This window comes from Ictidomys tridecemlineatus, chromosome 16 (assembly GCF_052094955.1).
Source record: "Ictidomys tridecemlineatus isolate mIctTri1 chromosome 16, mIctTri1.hap1, whole genome shotgun sequence".
Classification (NCBI taxonomy): domain Eukaryota; kingdom Metazoa; phylum Chordata; class Mammalia; order Rodentia; family Sciuridae; genus Ictidomys; species Ictidomys tridecemlineatus.
Genome location: NC_135492.1, coordinates 29,976,032 through 29,991,419, shown reverse-complemented (window position 1 = coordinate 29,991,419; position 15,388 = coordinate 29,976,032). Strand labels below are relative to the sequence as shown.

At 36.7% G+C, this 15,388-nt stretch overlaps 1 protein-coding gene across 5 annotated transcripts in view; it reads right to left on the bottom strand.

Moving 5' to 3' along the window:
* Nucleotides 1-15,079, bottom strand: part of LOC144371511 (zinc finger protein 69-like) — an 86,478-nt gene extending 71,399 nt beyond the window's left edge. For all 5 annotated transcript variants that reach the window (XR_013431474.1, XR_013431476.1, XR_013431475.1 and 2 more), the window contains exons 1-2: nucleotides 15,017-15,079; nucleotides 7,933-7,995 (exon numbers count right to left, since the gene is read on the bottom strand). The gene's annotated coding sequence lies outside the window, so the exon portion shown is untranslated. The remainder of the gene's footprint in view (nucleotides 1-7,932; nucleotides 7,996-15,016) is intronic.
* Nucleotides 15,080-15,388: the final 309 nt, after the last annotated feature.

Below are 15,388 nucleotides of genomic sequence, written 5' to 3'. Positions count from 1 at the left end.
AACGAGTAATTTATACTTCATTCCTCCAAAAATGACTTTGTATTTCATTAATGAAAACATAGAACAGTGATTTGTTTGTGGAACTGAGTATTAAACCCAAGGCCTCACACATGTGAGGGAAGCCACATCCCCAGCCAAGAATGCTTGTTTTTGAATGATGCTGTTGGTGTAACAGTGTAGTGCCAGTCCAGCCTTCCACTGTCCTCTGACAAAAATTTCTATTTAACTGCTAAACACACTGATGTTTCATGGATAACATCAAGAAAAGTAGTTTACAGAAACCACATAACTTCCACCCTTTTAGAATTGCTGTACAATATTGTGTTCTCTTTGAGATGCATAAAGAAATTTAAATTCACACTTCACTAACATAGGAGCAAGAACCAGTTAAACCGCATCTACTGTTCTTTGTCCATTAAGAAAGATTGTTCAACCAGGTTGGTGGAACACACCTGTAATCCCAATGGCTTGCAAACCTGAAGCAGGGGGACTGCAAGTTCAAACACAGCCTTAGCACTTTAGTGGGGCTCTAAGCAACTTAACAAAACTCTGTCTCAAGAGAAAAGAAAAAAGAAAGTTGGGGATGTGGCTCAGTGGTTGAGCACTGTGGGCTCAATTCCTAGTACAAAAAAAGGCAGAAAACAAAAAACTCAATAAGCTGCACTGTATAAAATGAATTAATTTTTCTAGAAGCTGAAAAGGGTACCTCTGAAAATCCATGCTGGAAAGTCATAGCAAAGAAAACAACCAGTCTCTAGAGGGGAATAGTCACAAAAACGTAACATCTGGACAGTCACATCCAAAATAAAACTGGTCTAAAGGTGAACTCTGTTTATTTTCTCCATTCTTGTCTACTCACTTGTGAACCTTGTTCTTGCAGAGAAATGCTGTAATCGTGGGTATCCATGTCACAAACTTTTGAACTATTCTCAACTTTCCTCTTCAGATCTCAACAATTGGCCAAGCCAGCTTGAATTACCAAAGAGAAATAGATGGTTCTGTTCCACAATCCTTCCCCTCTTCTTGGAATGCTAGTGATGATGGCAGAAACTCCCAGCAAAACTTCTGCCTGAGCAGGGGCCACAATATCCAAGCTAAGAGTGCTCTTGAGTGCTGTTGTTTTGGCTCAGTGTTAGAGAACTTGCCTAGCATGTATAAGGCACTGGGTTTGATTCTCAGCATCACATAAAAGTAAAAAAAAAATAGAGTTCATTAACAAGTAAAGAAAATAATATATTTTTTTTTTAAAAAAGAGTGCTCTTAGGATTAAAAAAAAAAAACAGATGGGAGGAGACTCTCTTTCATCCCTCTTGTGGGAGAGCCTGAAAATGGCCCCCTGCTATGTCACTTTTTACCCCCAAGGGCCTAAAATCATGCTGGCTTCTGTGGCATTTTATTCCTTTAATCCTTCTTCAGAAATCTTCCATCTTCAATAATCCTCCTTATAATTTATGATGGTTGATTGCAGCAAAGCATCCCAACTTGCACCTTCTAAACATTTCCAGTCTGTGTATCCACCTCTATCATCTGTGCCTTAGCTTAGGTCCTCATTGGCTCTCATCTGGACTAGTCCAACAGCCCCACAAATCTCCTATCTCTAGTCCTCAAAACCATCATCTGTGGTACAGTTAACAGGAGAGTCCATGTTCCCCACATACGCCCAAACTCATCAATGGACCTCCATTATTAAAGAAAGATCTAAATTCCTTAACAGGACTCACCCCACTGTCTATACACAATCTTCTCTCCATCCAAATAGCTGTTCCTCCTTGACTCACATTTTAGCTCTGATTATCCAGAACTGCTTGGGTTTGGGCTGGAACTCAGATATACACACACCCCACACTGAATTAATTAGTAAGTAGGAAGTTCCCATTCTTGAAAACCTGGAGAAATCAAAGAAAAGTGGCTTTCTTCAGGCTTTCTTCTATGTATCAAAGTCATCATATTGATATTTACATTTTATTACATCAATATTCATAAATATTGCTGTTATATAACTGGCACCAAGGTACACAACACACACAACAGCAAGTGTCTGAAAGAAAGAACCGTATACTATAACTAAAGGTTCTGATCACCCACACATCTCTGCAGACAGAATACCAGCACTGACTCCCTGTGAGGCTTTCTCACCCAGACAGTGCCCCTCTTCCTCCACTAGTGCCACTACACTCCATAGAAATCTGTAGCCTGGAACATGACCTCTTGTTTTTTAAGGACAAGACCATGTTCCCAGCATCCCTGGATCTCCAAGCCCAGTCAAGTCTTCAGAATACATTAGACATTTATAAATGTTTACAGAATAATATGTGCATTCTGAGCTAAGCAGAACACTCAAAGACATTTTCTGATTAAAAAAAAAGTACACTGGATATCAGGTTTGAAAACTTGGGCTTCACCCATTAAATTTGAAGAAAATATTTGAAAACACAAAATATTTTCTAATATCTCTAACCTATTTTGTACTTAAAGAAATGATCATAGTTTCTGTAGAAAAAAAATTTTAATAGGAGATGTTGAGAAATAAGGTCTTTTTTTTAACTTATAGAAAATTTCAGAGAAAACTGCATAAGCAGTCAAAAAAACTGGTAAATTGGACTCCAACAAAAAATCTATTTGCTTCATAAGAAGTGAAAAGACTATAGAATAAGAAAAATTTTATACTTCTCATATCTCATAAGAGTACATTTGTGTATATCCAGAATACATAAGAACTATTACAAATGAACAAGAAAAAGACAGCTCAATTTTAAAATGGGCAAAGAATCTGAATAGGCATTTGTCTAACAAAGATAAATAATGGCTAAAAAGTACATGAAGATATTCAATATCATTAGTTATCAGGGAAATGCAAGTCCAAACCACAATGAGATGCCACTTCATACCCATTAAGATGACTACTATGAAAAAAAATACCATGGCAAACTGTTGGCAAGAATATGGAGAAATGAAATCTTTAAACATTGCTGATGCGAATGTAAAATGGTAGAGTCACTTTATAAAACAGTCTGGCAGAGTTACTTATGATCCATTAATTTCACTCCTAAATATCTACCCAAAGAAAACATAAGTCAACTAAAAAACACAAATATTCACAGTGGCATGATCATAAGAACCACAAAGTGCAAGTCATCCAAATATCTAACAACTGATAAATGGATAAACAAACTGTAGTGTATCCATATAAAAGAACACTATTTAGCAATAAAAAAGGAATAAAATTCTGATATGGGCTACCTCAAAAATAGGCTAAGAAGCCAGACACACAGGGCCATATATTGAATGATTACATTTATATAACATATCCAGAACAAGTAAATCCACAAAGAGAAAAAGGAGATTCATAGATACATGAAGCAAGAGTGAGCAGAGAGTGATGACTAAAGGGTATGGGTCTTCTTTGGAGATGACAAAAGTGTTTCAGAATTAGACAGCAAGATAGGCACACGACTATGTGAATATACTAAAACTCAGTGAATTGTACTTTTCAGGAGTGATCTTGATGGCAATGTGAATTATATATCAATAAAACTGTTCTTTTTTAAAATGATTGCACAAAGTCATATAGTAACACCTCTGCATAAGGGTCTGGTTGAATCACTCTGCCTGTGACAGAATATTCTATCATAAAAACACACAATGTGTTCAAATTGGAAAATAATCTATGTTCCTACCAATAAATTCTTATTGAAACCAACCATAAAACCAGACCCAAAGTAAAAAAAGCAAAGAACAAATGAGCATGCAATTCACAATTAGCTGGCAGGTTACAGAATGAAACTAACCAAACACTACAAAAGAAAAAAATGTTTATTAGGAATGCCCACTTCTTTTCAATTACATCGATTTAAACAAGTCAAAATCCATTACATTTATAAGAAAATCTTCCAGATTCTTTATTAGCACATAGAAAGGAAAAACAAGCATTCTCTCCTATAACCAAATTAACAATCCACAGAACATCTGTTTGTACTTGGCAGCATGAACTTTTCATTTTGGAGTGCTGCTAAATTATACAAGCCTATGAGCCAGACACCCTGGCATGCTCCTAGACTTCATTAGTTGATGCTGAAGAACATTAAAAATAAAGAGGATAGTATTTTTTTAAGAGAGAGTGAGAGAGGAGAGAGAGAGAATTTTTTTTAATATTTATTTTTTAGTTCTCGGCGGACACAACATCTTTTGTTGGTATGTGGCACTGAGGATCGAACCCAGGCCGCACGCACGTTAGGAGAGCGTGACACCGCTTGAGCCACATCCTCATCCCAAGAGGATAGTATTAATAATGGCAGTGGTGATGACAGAATAAAGTTATTGTCAGTCTTTTCAACACTTCCATCATCTAGACTACAACCATGGAAACATTCAAACAACTTTCTCCTTTTTTTTTTTTTTTTTTTTTTTTTTTTTTGTGGAACTGAGGATTGAACCACACAGAGATGTACAACCTCTGGGCTACATCCCCAGACCTTTTTATTTTAATACAGAGTCTCACTAAGTTGCTGAAGATGGCCTTATACTATCTATCTTTCTCTTTCAGCCTCTGAAGTCACATATAATTTTCTAAGCTTCTACCAATACCCTTTTCTGTATGCATAAGAAAGCACTTGATCTTAGAGATAGAGAGAACTGAATTCAAGTGAAAGTTTTTTGTTTGTTTGTTTTCATTTTTTTTTAAACATGCTTGCTACATGCCCAAGGACAAACTTCACAATTTTACTGAGTCCTTGCTGTATTGAGAACAAAATGAAGTAATGCACACAGAGAGCACAGTGCAATGCTCAATCCACAGCCCACCACAAAAATACTCACTGTTCACAACTCTTCACAGCAAATACTCATTTCAGAACTTATATCAGAGTAGGGATGGATGATTAACATTGGCCATCCTTCTAACTTGTGGACATCTAAATATCTATGAAGATTTCACATTGAATGAATAATCTTTCTCCTTCATCCACCTCCCACATAGGTTTTTGAAAAACCTATTAATAATGTCTCTTTTAAACATATTAAATCAGGGCATGACACAAAGCATTCATTCACCTAAGAGGTATTTTCAGAGCACTGAACTGAGAGAGAAAGAGAAAGAGAGACATGGAGAGAAACACTCTCTATTAGAATGAAATGACTATTTTGCAGTGTAATAATTGGTAAACTTTCCATAAAAAATGATACAATCTGATTATAATTCCCAAGTGTCTGTTATCTGCTCTTAAAGTAAAAGAAAAATGAAGTGGGATGGTTTCAAGCACCAAGAGAAGATGTGGGAACATATCCTTTCCCATTGACAGCAGTTAATGTTTGAGTGATGGTTGCTAGAATGTTCATACTGAAAAACTTTCTTATATTAGAAAAGACTGAAATATATCTAAAACAAAATACATGGGGTTCAACATACACCAACAGAAGCTTCACCAAGGTGTCCTCTCTGTACAAACCAAAGAAGGAAAAGCTTGTGTGAAATTTCAATTGCACTGCTATAGATAAGGTGTGGGGAAGGTGATAGTGGTTTGCAGCCATACTCCCATGCTGGATTGCTGGATGTCTATTTAAAGACACCATCTAGACTCTGTAGTAATAGACAAACTCTGCATATCTCCACACAAATTTGCATCATGCCACACACTGGAAAAAACTTTCAGTGTTAGAAGAGAGGAAATTCCTCAGAGGGATGGGAATTTCTAAGAACTTTGGAATATCCCCAAAGAGTTTCACTAAGCTCTGAGCTCATTATGGACCTTGTACCCCAAAGCTACTCCTCTTTCCTCCCTTTTCTAAAACTCCACCCATAAGACTTTGAGTTAACAGTGCCCCTGGGGGAGACCTGGTCAGTTGCAGTGTTTACAGAAGGAAACCCTGAGCAGCTCTCATCTACACTGTACATCAGCACTTGGCATCTCTCCTCCCACTGCAGCTCAGTACTACCACCCTGACTGCCTAGCTGTTCCATCTCAAAGGGTACAAAGTCTTAAATTGTGCACAGGAAGACTGAACTTCTCTGTCTACCCAACTTTCCAATTAAATGATCACTTACTATGCCAGTCTAAACTAAGCTTTATGTCTAATATAGGAAGAAACTGTTCCAAATGCACAAAATCCAACCCATTTAATATGTAATAAAGTCTTTTTTGGTAGTTGTAGATGGACATAATAGCTCTATTGATTGATTGATTGATTGTGGTGCTGAGGATCTAACACAGTGCCTCACACATGTCAAGCACTGAGCCATAATCCCAGCCATGTAATTATGTCTTAATATCTATTTAAATGTAGTATAAAAAATTTTTAACAAATGCAGGTAACAGGAGAAATAAAGGATAAAGAATTAAGGTAGACACAATACCTTTATTTTATTTTTATGTGGTGCTGAGGATCAAACCCAGTGCTTCATACATGTCAGGCTTGTGTGCTATGACTTGAGCCACATCCCCAACCATTAAGTTTTCAAATATTAATAATAAGTTAAAATCAAGGCAAAAGACCTAAAAACAACTCAATATGTTTAAATATTTTCATTACATTTAACACCTAAGAATATATCACAAATAAGCATCACAAGTATGTTCTTAAGGATTAGAATTCTTTATGTTAATAAGAATATTGAATAAAAAAAGCCTTTGAATAATACAATGTTTTCTTCAATAGTTGGGTACAGTGGAACACACCTGTAATCCCAACAACTCAAGAGACTGAGGCAGGAGGATCAAAAGTTCAATGACAGCCTCAGCAACTTAGCAAGGCCCTGTTTCAAAATAAAATAAAACAAAAGGTTCTGGGGATCTAGTTTACTGGTGAAGTGCCACTGGGTTCAAACTCCAGTACCAATAAAAAACATGTTACTTCAAAAATGCTCTTTTTTTTCCTATTGGATTAGCAAAGATTAAAAAGATTAACAAAACTTGGTATGAGCAAGGGTTTTGAAAATAGTATTCTCATGAAAATTGAGGGGGAATAGTTTTTACAGATAAAAGCTTAGCCATATTTATCAATATTTAAAATGTATAATGTTTGACCTGGCAGTTATACCTCTAAGAAGATAAATGAATAAGTATACTGTCATCAACATACCATTACTCACAAGAAAGAAAAACAAGTAACAATCTAAATGGTTATCAAAAGAGTAGATACATAAAGTATGATGCCTCTAAATGATGGACAGCCAGAGCTAGGGTTGTAGCTCAGTGGTAGGGGACTTTCCTGGCATGTGTGAAGCACAGGGTTTAATTCTCAGCACTATATATGTAAATGAAGATCAATTGACAACTAAAAAAAAATAAAAAAATAAAGAGGCAGCCAGTAAAATGATCACAGATGATTATGCACATCAGTTTCAACTCACAAATAGAGATATATAAAACACATTAAAAATGACCACATAGCTTCATATAGAGAGAGAGAGACTGAATTTTATTTAAAGTCCTATATATACTTTCATATACATTAATAAGTTTACAAAAGTGTGTTAATGGTGGCCATTTCTTTGTGTAGGAGATGAGGACTTACTTTTGTCATTATGTTGTTTCATATGGGCAGAAATTTTTCTAATTATTATAATAAAAAATCACAACAAACTTTTAAGATAAAGAAGTGCCTCTATATCACCAAAATTACTTCAAATACTTTCAACTTCCTAGTTAAAAGAAAAGAATTCATTGAATGTTGCAAGTAGATGTAATACAGGATCTCCTTCTCAAAACCACACTTTAAAATGACAAGATAATAGAAATTAAAATATTAGAGTCAAAGAGATAGAGAAAGGCAAACATCATTATTCAAACAGCCCATATTCCTGGCATTCACCTTACCACCCATAGGTTCTATAAATTCAAACACTCCTAAAACAATATCCCTTTTACACCTTAACGAACCACACTAGACAAATAATAATTAAAGAATTTTTTAAATGTAAAATCATAAAATACTTACCACATTAAAAATATTTAGTTGTTTTCCAGCCTTACATTCTTTCTTATCACCTTCATTAGGAACCTGAAAATAGAAAAGTAAAGATTATTTTCTATCAAACACATGCCAGCATCCAAGGCAGTTAGAGAAATCCTCCTGGAGAATGTGAACATGTGAGATCAATCAGAACAAAACATAAGTTAACAGAATAGGACAATTGGGAAGTAAAGTTGGGCACTATTACAAATCTAACCTATGTAAATGATTGCATTCAGTGCATATGTCTGGGGCACCATGGCACGCTCATCTCCTGCACCTGGACCCTGCCTCTCCCACTTGCCTGTGACCAAGGGCAAGTCATGTCAGCCCCCCTCTTTGAGTCTGTTCCTTATATGTATAATAGCAATGCCCATAAGGAAGATTTCTAAGGAATATGAGGGATAATCCACATCAGAGGCTCTAAAATAATTCTTAGAACAAACTTTCAATGTTTTAACATTATAGCCTCTCACATAATTAAAAAATCTGCCACTCACCACATCCACCCCTATTATTTATTGTATTTCTTATAACTCTTATTGAAAAGAGGCATAGTCTTTGTATTCTACAAAGACTAAAGTGTAATGGGTGAGAGGAGCTACCCAGACATGTAAGGCGAAAAGTCCAAAGTGAATTCTTCATTTGTTCATTTAACAAACATCTCAATGTGAACATTGTCGGGTATTTTGCTGGGTTCTGGCATTCTCTCCTTTACAGAACAGACAACAGTTTCTCCCAAGGAGTGTCCTATCTACCAAGGCTCACACCACAAGATAGGAAAGCTGCTTGAAGTGACAGACACTGGTTTTTACTTGGCTGGAAGTATAACATATCTTAAGTGGCAGAATTCGGTGTGGAAGATTCTGGGTGGAAAGGATGGCATCATAGGACACATGGGGCTTTTGGGAAATGCTGGGTAGCACTGTTATTAGGGTGCACACAAGAGAGAAATAAACAGGAGGGACTTGAAGACAAGACTTTTTGTTTCCTTTCTGAAAAGCAAGAAGGAAAAACTAGTTAGTTTTTTATTAAAACTTTTATAAAACCAGTAATGTGATACTGGCACATGAAGAAAAAGACTAATAGCATACAAACCCAGAGACACTTCAGGACATCCAAAAGTTAAAAATACAATAAGAGTGTTCAAATAAGGGCTCTAAAACCAACAGATGAAAATAACGGGCACACACACAAAAAAATAAAGTTGAACCTACACATCATTCTGAACACCAGAATAAATCCTGGTTTGAACATTTAAATGTAAAAATGATGCCATAAAAATACTAAAAGAAACCATGGGCAAATTCTAAAAATCTTGAAAGAGTTTCAGTGACTTAAAATCTAGATACCATAATAAGTAATATATACTGTGAAATTCAAAGAAAAAAATGTAAGACTTCTGTATACTAAAATATGTGAATGTAAATGAAATAAGTGAAAATCTGGGGAAAACTACAATTTATATCACACAAGACTAATCTCTCCAAATTATAAATTTCTAGAAATTGAGAAGGGAAAAAAAGAATCCAAAACAAAAATGTGCAAAACACATGAACAGAGAATTCACAGAAAAAAGAAATACAATTAGTTTTTAATGCTCAGCCTTATTAATAATGATAGCAATGCACATTAAAACTACTCTGTATTGATAATTCTCATCTATCAAACTGTTAACAAATTCAAGGGTTGTAAACATAGTACATTGGAAAGGTGCCAGAAAAATAGGAACTCTCTCATACACTGCAATCTGCCCTCTTGTATCTGTGGTATCCAGACTGGATTCGACAATCATAGGTGAAAATATTTTTTAAAAAATTGTCATACTGAATACACACCAACTTTTTTCCTTGTCATTAGTCCCTAAACAATAACAACTATTTACAAGTCATTTACATTGTATTAGGTATTCTATGAAATCTAAAGATAATTTAAAAGTATGTAGAGGATGTGCATAAGTTACATGCAAATACTAAGCCTTTTTATAAAAGAGACTCAATCATCCTTGAATTTACGTATCCACAAACAACCAATACTCCATGGATAACAGGAGAAACTGTTCTTGTGGGAGTTCAAAATGGTGCAATACTTAAAAAAGAAAATATTTAACAAAAGTATAAATGCAATGCCCACTGGTGTAGTGATCCCACTTCTAGGAATGTATCCCACAGATGTACCTGCACATGTATAAAATGATATGTATACAAGCTATTTCACCACAGTATGGTCTGTGATAAACATAGAGATGACCCAAATACCCACCAAGGGGGCTGGTGAAATAAACAATGTACTTAATAGATGCTGTTTAAACAAAGCTATTGTTAAAAAGTGTTTTCTATAAACAAATAATATATTCTTTCTAAATAAATATTAAAAGAAAAATATCTCAAGAGCATATAAAGAAAAAGCCATGGAACAGAATTAGTTACATAGTATGCTACATTTTATATAAAAAGAATATAGTATACTGGCATTTCTCCTACGATAAAAGGAAACAATTGACATCTATGAGAAATAAATTAAAAGAGGTTGTCTAAGAAAGAGGAGTGAAGGGGGGGTGGAAGCTGTTTGAAATCAGATTTTCCCAAGCATGCCTGTGTCATTTTAACTTTTGAACCATAAAAATATGTTATTTATATTAAAAGAATTTTTAAACATTAAAAAGAATACTTACAGAAAGAAGATAAAGAGACACCTATAAATAAGACTTAAAGCCAAGCTTTAAAGAGATTTTCTGTCCCGAAATTAGATGCTGAAAAGTAATCTTGGTATGGTCATCACAAAAAATGTTTTTCCCCCTTTCAATCAAATTAAAGGATATGATAATCTGTTTTTAAAAAGCTATTTGAAGGAGTAAGAAATTAGGAAAGAGGAGAGAAATGTACAATGAGGGCCCTCTAGTATAATGGTTCTTCATGTATGGTTCCTGTACCAGTAGCATCAGCATCATGTGATAACTTGTTAAAATTAAAATTTTCAGGCTCACACCCAGACAACTGAATCAGAAACTTTGTACTAGTCCAGCAATGCTGGTAATACCCTCAAGCATGAGAGTCACATATGTTGTCTGGTGCTTCCCACAGGTTCATAACAGCACCAGTCTGCATTTCAAACAAGCTCCAGGACCTCAGACCACACTTGGATAAGAAAAGCTGAAGTTCTTCTAGGGAAAAAGGTATGTAACCTTCATATGGTTGAGTTTCCTATGAAATCTGTCCTCAGTATCAAATGAAAAAAGTCCTTTTACAGGCTTCCTAGCCAATATATATCATGGAGCTACTTTCCCACATAAACTATGTACTCAGAGAATAAATGTTTTCAAATACATTCTTATAAAATCAATAGCAACTATGAATCATCAAAATCCAACTTAAGGATGTCTTAAAAAATATAAGTGAACCTACAAGCTTTCAGAAATAGGAGAAAGAAACAAAAATAATCCATATTTCATAAATTCTGCTTGTGTTTTCTGAGCAACTTTACCTCAAATGAATTAACTGCCCACCATGTGCTCTCCATGAAAAAGCACCAAGAAGTTTGTTTCCCTCAAACACTTTTCAAAATAAAAGGTACTCATGTTTATGAACACTGGTCTTCCATTTGTTTTACATGAGGACAAAGATCTCTATAGGAATCATCTAAATAAAGAATTCTAGTTTAGACAGAAGTATTTAGAAGTCAAATGTAGTGGCACATGCCTATAATCCCAGCATCTCTGGAGGCTGAGAAAAGAGGATCTCAAATTCAAAGCCAGCCTCAGCATCAGTGAGGCACTAAGTAACTCAGTGAGACCCTATCTCTAAATAAAATATAAAATAGGGCTGGGGATGTGGCTCTATGCCCCTGAGTTTAATCCCTGGTACTCACCACCTCCCCCTCAAAAAAAGAAGGATAAAGAAATGTGTATCTTCATTTTGCAAGTCACCATTGAATAGTTTTTGGTGCTAAAATTAACCAATCAATTGACATTTTTATATATTTCCTATTTCATTGCCTCTGAGATGCCATCACCTTTAAGACACTAGAACATTCTTATTCTATGTACCACTCAGAAGAAAAACTGCCAGGTGGTTAAACCATGCCAATTTTAAGATTCCATCAATCTCAGATGGGCATCTTAAAAATCAATGAAATGCCTTAATTATAAACCACAGAATTGTAGGGTAAATTATTTGATTTCCTCCTAGCTAACTCTTATGTCTCTCACATGTAAAACACCATAAAGTCACGCATGTTTTGTCCATTGAAAACACATCCACTATGCTTAGAAACTGAAACATTTTCAAAATCATTGTAATTTGTTATTTATTTAGTTTATGTAGTAACATGTGAATATGAAAAAAAGGAATGATTTTTAACAGTATTTTTAACATTACTGACTTCTTTTACTCTGGAACATTTTACTTCCTCAAAATAATAAAAATAAATTATTTTCAACTTGGCTAACTTTTCATGTTAAAGAGATTCAATATATCTCTAGACAATTAAAAATATATCCTTTTCCAAGAAGTCTTTACTTAAATATTTGTTTTCATAGCACGTTTCAATAGTAATAAGCAAAAGACACCTTACAAGATTTTTTTAAAAATCAAAATATATATCCTTTTTAGACTTAATCAAGTTGAAGAAATTTTTGTTACACTTTAGCTAGTTTAAGCTAAACTTTAATTTTTCTCTATCATAACTAGCAGTGTTTCAAATGAAAAGATAATTTGTAATGAGTCATACCACGAAGACTGGTATATCTACATTTATCTACATTTCCCAAATTTGCTAATATGAACACCAGTAAGTAGAAAGGGTTATTTTAAAAGTGATTACAGCTGGGCATGTTGCTGCTTGCTTGTAATCCCAAAAATCTGGGAGGCTGAAGCAGAAGGATCCCAAGTTTGAGACTGCTTCAATAGCTTCAGAAGATCCCATTTCAAAAAGGGGGAAAAGGGCTGGAATTCAGTGGTAGATTGCCTATGGGTTCAATCCAAACTCTATAAGTAACCCAGCCCCTAAGTGATGACAAAAATGTATATTCTACTAAACTCAGACCTGCTATCATACACAGTGCTGTCACTTCCCAACTCTTTTCTCACATCAAACTGATAAAATGGTTCTAGTGTTTAGTTGTCAACATTTCTAATGTGAATTCCCATCAAATACAGACAAAATTTTAGGACAGGAAATAACCTTGCCTCCCACGATTCTAGAATAATTGACAAAAGTGTCACAAACCAAGACCATGTCTTTGTTATATGTTAGACACTTCAGAAAAAATGATAATTTTCCCAGAAAAAAAGTTATCAAAGAGTTTGGGGGACACCCTGGGGAATCTAGTGTTTGGGGGCCAGGATCTAGGCTTCACACAATCTTTGGGTAGGATGGATCTGCATCATCAAGATTAATCCTGGTCACAAGAATTTTGATCTTTAAAATGGTTTAATCAAGCCCACTTTAAATGAGCATTTCTTTAAGACACAATATTTAAAAGTTTTCATAAGAAACCCCACAGATTGCCTCAAATTATGTAAGACAAACTAATAAGCGATGCTTCAGAATAAGGAAATTGAAAATTAGTGTTCATTTCTTCACACTACACATTAACTCAACATAAATTTAAAATTATAACAAGTATACATAGACTAGTATATATGCTAACAGTAGGAGATGGCACATAAGTTGCACCCTAATGAATCCAAAAATTTCAATCTTGTTAATATTTACTGTTATTACTAACAACTGAATTCATTACTGTTCCTTCAAGTAGCAGTACCTCAAAGCACAAGACACAAAGGATGTGTTGCAACATGGTGGGAAATAGGATCCATGCAAGGGCCATAGTATGACCTGTGGATAGACTGAGGCAGCCTGTAACTGACCTTGGCATGTCATCCCTACTTCAATCTAGCCTCTGCTTTTTATTAGCTTAAATAAGATTATCCCAATGTTAAATGTTTTCTCTCTAGTTTCCATCTTCATCTCCCTCTTTGATTTTTCTAGATCCTAATACTTTTTTTAACCAACTCAAACTTCTTCATTAGCAGCAGTTTCAAGCACTTGAATGCATGCTGTCTTCCACCACAGCTGAAATTTCTGGTTATAAGTGAGACAGCACTGCATATGATCTCCCTTTATTTCTCTTCTACATGTAACTGAAAGTATCATACCCACTTTCACTTATGTGTGTAGGCAGGTTCTGTTATTTAAAAACCTCACTGCTCAGTAGCAAAGTAGGCTCCTTAAACGTTCAACACCAAGGAGAGGAGCCTTGATTTTGTGGTTGACAACAACCTGTACCAGACTAGAATTACTTGCTTCAAAGGGAATCAAAGATTCCTTTGCCTGAGGCAAGCCTTGGGCTCCAGTGTTCCACTTTCATTGGGCTACTGACCCCACCCCTAGCACACAAAGGTCACTCTAATCCCACCTCTGCTTTCTCACACAGGGCAAAACGATAGTTTAGGGGTGGAAGACCTTCTGGGAATCAGACAAAAGGCAGGGAAAATCCTGTCCCAACAAACTCACATACCATGCTGCATCCAATTTCAGAGTAGGTCCCAGACACACGCTCTGAAGCCCCACCAGGAGCCCAGGGAACCAGCTGCAAGCACTGCTGGGAGTAAAGCCTGATACAAGGAAAGGGCACAAGCCTGCATGGGTGTTGGAAGGCCCATCCCACCACGTCCCAGCAGTGCAACTTTGGGCAGGGTGCTGCACCTCTCTGGGCAGCCAGAGCATGGAAGTGCACAAGTGCCTGGCACACAGCAAAGTGGAGCTGCCATGGCCAGCATTGCCTACCAAGCCACCCTGGGAGACTGACGTGGGACCGGGGTTGCACCAATCCTGAGGTCTGACTGGGCAGGGGGACTGGCCTCTGGCCCAGCTTCCCCACCTCCACAGGTCTGGGATGGCGCAGACCAGGCGGCCGCTGCAGCCGCGGGGCGTGGGGGACTGCCTCCAAAGATGCTGGTCACCCGCCTGCCCAACCGGTCCCCCTCGCCAGGGGCCTTGGTCTCTGCTGCTCTCACCCTCCTCAGCCCCCAAGGGCCACCACGCCACCTACCAGCCCGCTGCTCACCTCTCATGAATCCTCCTCCGCCGCCACGACCGCCAACGCAGTGAGATCTCGCGAGACTTTGGTCCTCTCCTCACTACCCCGCCCTCACCGCTGAGCAAACCCGGCCTGGAACTAACTTGGCCCCTCCCCTTTAAAGTGCCAATGGCGCCTGATGGTCAGGACTAGCTGTTCTTCTGACCTCCTATCCACAGCAGCGCCCCTGAATCCACTCTGCCCACCCCATAAAGGATTAAAACCCAGGTGGTAGGCAGCTCCTCAGTCTCACATGGCCTCCAGGTGTTTGTGCGCATTTGCCTGTCTAGGCCCTTGACCTGGGAGCCTCAGCCCCAGCTTGGAACACAGTAAAAGTAGTAAAAATAGTAATTATATCAG